Below are 10,686 nucleotides of genomic sequence, written 5' to 3'. Positions count from 1 at the left end.
AGTTAGCTAAACTCATGAGTGTTTACATCGCACAAAATCGCCAGAGATGACCAGCGATTTTGAACATCAGTGTCAAAATCGCAGCTTGATACATTTCAGGGTTTTTTTCAAAAAATTTGCCGCGATTTAAACACTCTGGCAAACTCACACTTTGATACATTTACCCCATGGTCTGTTTTTTTCTGACATTTACTTTTGTTATTGACTGGTAGCAAATTCAGTTATTTTAGTGTCAATAAATTTACTGACAGCTGGAAAACCTGGCTGTACTTAATAACCCTCCCACTACGTGTAGGTCTGTTTGAGCTGTTTTTCCACACCGTTTCCAAACATATGTGATTGTGTTTACAAACCAAATATAAAGCTTGCTTCTTTCTTCTCCTGGAACATATATTTCAGTCACCTGTTTTATTGTTGCTGTGAACTCAGATGTTAATGTTTAGTGTGACCCTTATGACTGGTTAATTGGCCACACCCACATGACAAATTGACAATGTCACAAAAATTGTCCAGACCACACCCAAACCCCACCCATATGACATCATAAGTAGTCTCAGGGTATAAAAGTGGGGGCTGGGAGCCTAAAAGTCATTTGCTCCTGGCTGAAGGCAAATTGGCCACTACAATGGCCTATAAAAGGAAACAAAAGAAGGGCCACCTGTCCAAAACTCGGGCAGTGACTTCCCGGAAGAGGAGACGGTACACAAGGCAGAAGAAGCGTGTGACCGTTACTAAAGGCACACGGAGAGGTAAATATATATGTTCCAGCTAATGTATAAATTACAGTCTAGACCAGTGTTGTACAGGATTTCCTCAACAAATTCTGTCTACCATGAAAAAGTGAATCTTTAACTTAATAAGCTGTTATTTTTCATTGTTACAGGTTACAGACGTAATCGTCTGACGTTTTAGAGGCATAAGACGTGACGATGACGGTGACCTTCTCCACCTGCCGGAGTCACCTCAATTCACCCTAAAGAGCATTCAGAAAATACAAAAAAAAGAAAAAAGAAGAAAAGGAAAAAACAAATAAGTTAGGATTAGACAAGGTGCAAGGTTTAGACATGCTGACAATGGTAATGGTCCCATGCAGAAGAATTAAGGCTAATCTAAGTGCAAAATGGTAATGGTCCCAATGCAGAAGAATTAAGGCTAATCTAAGTGCAAAATGGTAATGGTCCCAATGCAGAAGAATTAAGGATAATCTAAGTGCAATTAAGAAGCATGACACTCAGTTATTTAGCATTTAGGTTAATCTAAGTGCAATTAAGAAGCATGGAATAAAAAAATAAGCCAAATTTGGTCTACTGTGATCTTTTAAGTATTGAGGGGTTTAATGTACATGTTACATGCACGCTGCACAAATGGTGCAGAATAAACACACCTTTAAAAGCCTTAAGGCAAGAAGTCTAAAGTTTAAAGATAAATAAGGAATACATAAAATACATAATTATACTGCCTGGCCAATAAATTTTAAAGGGGCGCCACAAAGCCAGATCAGATTGTAATCTGAAAGAGAGCGGAGGAAACTTTTCCTGGTATACTTGTGAAGATCTAATGACTGCCGGTAAGGGCTCAATAACCACAGTGAAGACCATGGACGACAGCGGACATCTTTGTCTAGTACCATTTCGGATAATAACCCTATTGGTTACCCCATTGATCACTATCATTGCTGATGGGTCTGAATATAGAGCAAATATGCCTGTAAGGAAATCTCCATAGATGCTAAGCACTTCCAGAGTGAGGGATATAAATGTCCACGATATTCTATTGAATGCATTTTTAAACATTAAAAGATAGAAGTATATCTGGGATTCTTTAAGCATTTCTAATATAAGATTTATTTATTGACAGGTTTTCATATAGCACCTACATAATGATCTGTGCCTTACAGAGAATATTTTATCATGCACATCACTCCCAGCCCCAGAGGAGCTTACAATCTATATTCCCTACCACACAGACTAGGGTTAATATTATCAACTAACCCACCACTATGCTTTAGGGATGTTGTCACACTCCGCTCCCCGGGTATCTCTACCCGAGCCTCTAAACACTGACTGTCACTTTAATTCCTGTTCTAGTGCAGCTGATTAGTCATGGTCTGCACCTGTGTTTGCTACACCTGTGTACTGGTTTACTATTGGTCAGCCTCCCTTTATAAGGCCTCTCCTTTCATTCTTGCATTGCTGGTTCTTCAAGTCATATCTGTTACTCTGATGTCTCTGTTGGGATGCATACCCGTGGAAACTGTGTTTATCTGCTGCTCGTGGTAAATGCTATGAATTACATCCGTTACCTGCGTGGCCTGCATCGCTGACTGCTATTACCTGTTCCACAATCCTCGGTAAGCTGCTATTCATCACTGCTGTGTGTTCATCGCTGCTGTATGCTGGACTTCCTCGATCTCTGCATACTTGTTCCACTGCTCGTGGTAAACGCTATGATCTACACCTGTTACCTGTTCCACAATTTGGGTTTCCCCGAGCCTCTATGTACCTCTGAAAGGCCCTGTATATAAGTGACACCATCATGTGTACGACAATGCTAAGGTATCAACAGATCTCGTGCACTATTCAGTGGCAGAATGACGTGCCAATCTGAGTGTATCTCTTACATGAGTCTCGTCAGAAACGCATATATCCTGATCACATAATAACTTTCTTCACTCATCTGACTTTTCAGCACCTTTTGTAAGCCTGGTTCTCTAAGGACGCTTTAAAAAATTGCTACTTGACAATCTGTGAGAGAAAACATGTGACAGCTTGAGAACACGTTACATAGCAGGAGAATGATTCAATTCGGCCATCAAATGGTGGTAACAAAGATTACCATTTTATTGTAAAACATTAATACAAGGGTTCTATGAAGACTTGAGTGATTTGCAGATGATGATCACGAAGACATGCAACAATAGTAACTGTCAGCAACATTCATTAATACAAGCTGCATATGCAATAACCAGATTCTCTATTAAAAGTAGAATTGAGATACAGGAATCAACAAAGTCCTAACATATTCAGTCACTATTGGCACGGCTTGTCACAGATGATGGAGCTGATAACGGTAATCAACAATGCCGGCCAGGTAGATAACAGATGTGGGTCCAGTGCCGTAACTTAGAATTCTAGCGCCTGGGGCGAGAAAGACAAATGCCGCCCCCCTAGCCCTCAATTTTAACCAAATGAACCTAAAATTTTCCTAAATTGCGCCCCCCTTCAGCATTGCGCCCTGGGCGGTCGCCCCTGTGTCACAGCCCTAGTTACGGCCCTGTTGCTGGGCAACAATGCTGTATTGCTCTCTCGCTGCTTTATATGCCCCCTCAATAAGAGAAGAAAGATGCTAGAGCTTGTTTCCTATTTCCGCAGTGCTATAACCGAGAGAGATGGAACTTATGAGAGTACTTGCTTTTGTGCTTACTACTATCTTTCTAGTCTGTCTAGCAGTCCACATCTGAGTGTTCCAAACTATTTCCACAAATGCGCACATCGCTCTCACTGTAACAAGTGGCATTTTATGGTGTGATTTGGTTTCTTTATTGTTCACCAATGCATTTTACCACTACATGAGGCTTCCTCAGGAGAAGTTGATGTGGTAATGGTTGCTGTAGTACCATTATCATCATTTCTCATTTCCTGAGGAATTGGTTGTTAGAACCTAGGGACATTGAGTCATAAGGCATAAATATTGGTTCAGCCAAAAATATGGCTGCCTCCATTATGTAGACAAATAGAACGCTTAAAAAAAACAACACAAGTAGGAGAGAAGTGTATTTTTAATATTTTAGCTGATTAAGGAAATTCCCATTGTTAGGGGTAGTTTAAAAACCGGTAAAATAATGTTAGTTATAATATTTTTAGTACAGTAATAACACTAATAGGGGGGTATTCAATTGTTAGCGAGATCCCCGGAAAACGAGCGCTCTAAAAATATTAGCGTTAATACGGTAATTACTCGCTGAATTTCATCTCGCAGCTCCCTGAGCTGCGAGATGAAATTTAGCGAGTAAACTACCGTATTAACGGTATTTACACGCATATTACCGTATTAACGCTAATATATTTTGAGCGCTCGTTTTCCCGGGAGTCTCGCTAACAATTGAATACCCCCCTTAGCGTTAATACGGTAATTACACGCGGAATATCATCTCGCCGCTCCCTGAGCGGCGAGCTGAAATTCCGCGAGTAAACTACCGTATTAACGCATTTCTCGCGCAATATTACTGTATAAACGGTAATATTTTTTGAGCGCTCGTTTTTTTCCGTTAACGCTAACAATTGAATACCCCCCATAGAATTATCATTCAAAACCTCCATTTCTATACATGGTTATCAACATCAGTTAGAATGTAATTGCCAGAAAAGCATGTACTAAACTATATCTCTATGATATATTTTAAATATAATATTTATTGCATACATAACCAAAACATTAGTTGACTAAAAACGACTGTGAATCAAAAAGCATTTTTCTATACCCCAAGAGACAGGGCAGTAAATGAATCATATCTTAATTCTATGTCAATTCAAATTACAGGCAATATTCGTATGTTGCAATACACATTGTACTTACACTGTTCTAAAAGCACATGCGTGGGGTGGGAGACAACAATGTTTCTGTAAAACATATTAAACTAAACTCTAATCTAATGTTATTAAACAGCCCAGTACTCTGCTCACTTACTCATTATCGCCCAGATATACAAATAAAGGAAGGAGTTTGCTACACTTTAAATGAATGGTTAAAGAACAGTGAATCTGACCACAAGATCTACTATGAGATGGTTAAGAAGTGAGTTTATTTCCTTAAACTAGCCCAACAGGCTTGTTCATTAAAGATCCGATTTCTGAAAAGATTGTGTGTGTTTTAGGTTCACAGAATTTGAGGAAGAAGATGCACACCATCTACAAAGATCTAATCAGAAGCTGGTAGATGCAAGAAAAATCTATAACAATGATATGGAAGTATAACTGACCATAGAAGCAGGCATTGAAGAAAAGAACCTGTGTGATAAGTAGAGATGGGCGGACTCGGTTCCCTGAGAACCGAATCCTACCGAATTTAGCCTTTCCGACTACCGAGCCGAGCAGAAATCGAGGCAAAACGTCATTGTGACGTATTCGTATTTCTGAACTCGGTTCTCGCGAGATTTGAAAAGCATAAATACCCGTCTCCACAGCAATCCATCGTCATTTGACAGAGGGAGAAAGCAGGGTTAGGTCACACTGGCTATATCAGCGCAGGGACAGAGCAGTAATTGGACACATTATTGTTTCTATTCAATACCATTCTAATCTTAATACCAATTGTTACAGCAGTAAGAGGAGGATAGAGGAGCGTTTTTGTTCAATTTCTGGCACTCCATGTGCTTTTGGGGTGTTCCCCATTCTTTTGCATTAATTGTTCTGGCTGTCGAAAGTCCGATTTGTCAGCAGTCTAAAAAATTTTTATTTAGCAGTCCAAGTGCTTTTGGGGTGTTCCCCATTCTATTGCATTAATTGTTCTGGCTGTCAAAAGTCAGATTTGTCAGCAGTATAAAAAACAATTTGTAGCACTACAAGTGTTTTGGCCTCATTATAATGGATTCAAAGCAGTCCACATATGAGCATAATCAGCAACCAGGTTCTGTCACCAGTCCTGATGGTAGTGTTCCCAGTACGTCATCTGGGAAAGGCGATGTCAAACTACATAGGTCTTTTGAAATCAGGCAAAAAAAACACACCAAATTTTTTTTTACCGTATTGAAGCGAAAAAGAAGTGTAACTGAGGAAAACTTAACTGCCGATAAAAAAAAAATTGCCAACATGCCATTCTACACACGCAGTGGCAAAGAGAGAATGAGGCCTTCGCCTTTCTCTATTAGTGGCAGATCCAAAAATGTTACCGAGCCTACAAGTGGTGCACAACTACTGTTACGCGTCAAAGCCGAGCTGCAAGATAACAGTAAGGCATTAGAGGATAATGTTTGCTCTGAATCAGAAATGACACCAATCCCTGTGGAGAGTCCATCCAACAGTGAGATGTCTAATCATGAGTATTCTGTTAGTGTACCCATAAAGAGGGGCACTTTCAGCAGCTCTGCTGATGTGTGCCTGAACAGCCCGAGTGTAGCCGGTGATACACAAATTGAGGATGCCACTTTGGAAATAAAAGAGGATGAGGAGGAGATTTGTGTAGGCGACAATGGTGCTAATGAGGATGTTGATGAGAATAAGGTTGTTTATGTAAGTCCTGCACCAGTGGCAGCAGTTCTGGCACGTGACAAGAAAAAGGCCATTGTCATGCCTGACCATAAAACTAAAAAAATCCACCTCTTATGTGTGGAATTATTTCTACCCAATCCAGACAACAATTGTATAGCCATTCGTAGTGTATGTCAAGCCACAGACAGTCGAGGGAGGGACCTTAATCATCTTGGAACCTCGTCTATGTTACGCCATTTAACTAGAGTTCATGGCAAAGTGTTGGAAAAAGCTGAAAGTTCTTCCAAAAAAAATACCAGCACTCCATTATCAAAAAGGACCCTCCGGTCACTGACATCCTGACGGCTACAAAATATACCCACCACACCATCCTCATCAATATCCTCAGCAGCGCTCGGAGTTAGCCCTGCATCCCACTTATTATTGATTCCTCTGAAGAAAGCGTTAGTCCCACTGCTGCTGCTGTTGCTGGGGGTGAATCGTCAGCCCAGAGGCAGGCCAAGAAAATGAGCGGTCCACAATTAACTGTGAAACAATCATTTGCTAGGGGAAGCAACTATGACAGCAGTCACCCAGTCGCCAAGCGAATCACAGACGCCATGGCTGCCATGTTAGTGTTAGATCTGCGTCCAATATTCACAATAAACACAGCTGGTTTTTCACAGTTAATTGAGTTTTTGTGTCAGGTGGTCCTCTGTCCTGCTCTTTCTCATGCTGTGCTGTGCTGTGTCCTGCTCAGTCCTGTGGTGCTGTGTCCTGTGCAATCTATAACTACGTTCACTGTTCCTGCAGTATTAAAAAATAGTTACTGCAATCTCAAACTACGTTCACTGTTCCTGCTGTACCAAAAAAATAGGTACTGCAATTTCAAACTACGTTCACTGTTCCTGCTGTACCAAAAAATAGGTATTGCATATAATGGAGTACCAAAATTTGGAGGATAAAGTAGGGAAAGATCAAGAACCACTTCCTCCTAATGCTGAAGCTGCTGCCACTAGTCATGACATAGACGATGAAATGCCATCAACGTCGTCTGCCAAGGCCGAGGCCCAATCTTCTAGTACAGGGCATGTAAAATCCAAAAACCCAAAGTTCACAAAAATGAGCAAAAAAAGAAAATTAAAATCATCTGAGGAGAAACGTAAACTTGCCAATATGCCATTTACGACACGGAGTGGCAAGGAACGGCTTAGGCCCTGGCCCATGTTCAGGACTAGTGGTTCAGCTTCACCCAAGGATCTAAGCCCTCCTCCTCCTCCCTTAAGAGAGTTAAGCTGTCATCAACAACACAGCAAACAACTCTGCCTTCTAAACAGATGGCATCACAAATCCCCAAGGCGCCTCCAAGGGTGTTGGTGGTTGCGAAGCCTGACCTTCCCATCACTGTAAGGGAAGAGGTGGCTCCTTCCACCATTTGCAGCATGCCCTCGTGGACGATGAAAACCAGAGAGAATGTAGTCTACAGCTACATAGAAAACGTTGACTCTATAGTGCTTTTCGGCATCGGATTGAGTGGATAGGTGACGACTGGTGGGTAAATCTATGATGATCTCATCCCATTTATCTCATATCTGTTCAATGTTTTTGAGAAGACATTTGATGTTGTCCAGCTCAATGTCCAATGTAGCATTGGGTGCTTCAATAACGAGGGTAGTGGGGATCCTATACCCAGTGATGGTTACTCAGCGAACCTGCAGGCTATGGAGGCAAGTCGCTGGCATCTTACCACCTCACTTTACAGAGGAGAACTTACTCTGCATGCCTGTATTTCATCCAGCGGAGGTAAGTGTACATCCACACATCGATTGGGGAATATATGCAAATTTGAAGCTTGGCTCGTTTTGATGTTTTTATCCAGCTGTCATCAGGTAATAAATAATATGTTTTTACTTTGATCTGTGTTATGTCACATACAAAAAGAGTGCTTCCATTATCAATACATATGGATATGGTTTTCTGGATTAAGAGAAGACTAATGATTAAGCATAATCACCTGTAAGAAATTATTGTGATCAATTTATTTTCATTTCATGGGGGTAAATGTATCAAAGTGGGATTTTGCAACTCCAGCGATTTTCTCGGGAGAGTTGAAACTCACCGATGTATGAAGCTGAGATTTCATGCAAAATCGCCAGAGTTCTGCTTCTGTCAAAATCGTTATTTGCAAAATCGCCAGAGATCAAACTCCCGACTGTTTGCCACTGCAGCTATACAAGTCTCAAATGTATGAAGCTGCCAGTAAGTAAACTCAGGAGAGTTTGCTTCAAAACACGCCAGCAGTGGCAGTGTTAAAATGTTAAAGAATAGATAAAAGTTGGAAAAAAAAAAAAAGCGTGAGGTCCCCCTCTATTCATGCTTAACCCTAGTGCTGCCTGACTAGTGCTGATCCAGTGAAAATCGGGGAAAAATTTTGCGTGGGGTCCCCCTCATTTTCACGTTACCAGCACTAGGCAAACCAGCCAGGGTTGGCGGCACTATAGCAGTGGGACACACGGCAGCCATAATGACTAACTTACTATAGACTGTTCAGCGCTGGGCTGGATTCCCTAGGGAGTGGGGTCCCCTAGAAAAAACTGTAAATAGAGCTTATGCAAGTAACGTAGCTCATTGCGCATGCGCTACGCTACTTGCGTAAGTTCTATTTACTGTATTAGGCGATTCCCCACAGGCGTGGGAAAATCACATAATACAGTAGTTAGAGCTTGCGCAATGAACGTAAGTTCATTGTGTACCAGACCTCCTACTAGGTAGAAGGTGTTAGCGGCGGCTCCACAGTTTTTTTATTTTTCTTCAATCAAGATGAAAGTGTCATGGATCTTACAAATATGAGGCCCTCCTGGCCGAAGCAAAGAAGACTTCAATCAACAAGGGGCCCCTTCTGGGCGAAGTACAGAAGATATTGGACAAGCCATCACTTTTGGAGTATAATTTTGCTGGGACTGGGGCAAGCACAGACTATTGGAAGTTATAATTAATATGGGACTGGGGCAAGCAGACTTTGGAGAAGAAAGAAGACATCTTCGGTGGGTATTTGGGGTGTTTTTTATTTTTATTAAATAGATGTGGTGAAAATGAGGGTGGTTAGTGTGTTTATTGTGGGTTTTTTATTTTTAATAAATATGTGTGGTGTTTACAAGGGTGTTGTTATTTATTTAACAATTTTTTTTGTGGAACTACAGGTCCCAGCAAGCCAGGGATGTCAGGGCATGTTGGCACTTGTGGTTCTCCAAGTGCCAACATGCCCTGGCTGCCGTGGGTATGCTGGTGCTTGTAGTTATACAAGCACCAGCATGGCCACACTGTTTTTGGCAACCTGGCTGGCTGGTACTTGTAGTTCCACAAAACAAAATGGCGTCCGTTTATTATTTTGACTCACTTTCGCCGTTATTACTCTACTACCCACAGCCCAGGGGTAGTAGGAAGAGCCCTAGTGCTATCAGCACTGGGCTGGTTCTTTCTATGGGGGGGGGGGCCCGCTCATTTTTTTCGGCGGACCCCACTCCCTAGGGAATCCAGCCCAGCGCTGAACAGTCTAGGGTTGGTTAGTCATTATGGCAGGGGGACCCCTGCCGTGTGTCCCACTGCTATAGTGCCGCCAACCCTGGCTGGTTTGCCTAGTGCTGGTAAAGTGAAAATCGGGGGGACCCCACGCAAAAATTTTCCCCGATTTTTACGGGACCAGCACTAGTCAGGCAGCACTAGAGTTAAGCTGGAATAGAGGGGAGACCTCACACTTTTTTTTTTTTTTCACTTTGATCTATTATTTACAGTTTTTACAGCTGCCGGCAGCTCCGGCAGCTGTATGACAGGTCAGTGTAACAGTGATGTATTTACAACTCACTGTTACAACACAGGAGAGTTTCCCAAACACAGGAGAGTTAGCTAAACTCGGGAGTGTTTACATCGCACAAAATCGCCAGAGATGACCAGCGATTTTGAACATCAGTGTCAAAATCGCAGCTTGATACATTTCAGGGTTTTTTTCAAAAAATTTGCCGCGATTTAAACACGCTGGCAAACTCACACTTTGATACATTTACCCCATGGTCTGTTTTTTTCTGACATTTACTTTTGTTATTGACTGGTAGCAAATTCAGTTATTTTAGTGTCAATAAATTTACTGACAGCTGGAAAACCTGGCTGTACTTAATAACCCTCCCACTACGTGTAGGTCTGTTTGAGCTGTTTTTCACACCGTTTCCAAACATATGTGATTGTGTTTACAAACCAAATATAAAGCTTGCTTCTTTCTTCTCCTGGAACATATATTTCAGTCACCTGTTTTATTGTTGCTGTGAACTCAGATGTTAATGTTTAGTGTGACCCTTATGACTGGTTAATTGGCCACACCCACATGACAAATTGACAATGTCACAAAAATTGTCCAGACCACACCCAAACCCCACCCATATGACATCATAAGTAGTCTCAGGGTATAAAAGTAGGGGCTGGGAGCCTAAAAGTCATTTGCTCCTGGCTG

General features: G+C 41.7%; 1 long non-coding RNA gene across 1 annotated transcript; it reads left to right on the top strand.

Annotated features, from left to right (window-relative positions):
• The first annotated feature begins 593 nt into the window (after positions 1-593).
• On the top strand, positions 594-1,227 carry LOC142101576 (uncharacterized). The gene is made up of 2 exons (XR_012679049.1): positions 594-749; positions 884-1,227. It is a non-coding gene; the product is annotated as an uncharacterized LOC142101576 (long non-coding RNA).
• The last annotated feature ends 9,459 nt before the right edge of the window (positions 1,228-10,686 follow it).

The sequence above is a fragment of the Mixophyes fleayi genome, chromosome 9 (assembly GCF_038048845.1).
Source record: "Mixophyes fleayi isolate aMixFle1 chromosome 9, aMixFle1.hap1, whole genome shotgun sequence".
Lineage (NCBI taxonomy): Eukaryota > Metazoa > Chordata > Amphibia > Anura > Limnodynastidae > Mixophyes > Mixophyes fleayi.
Note: the sequence above shows the minus strand (reverse complement) of the source record. Positions and strands in the feature narration are given on the sequence as shown.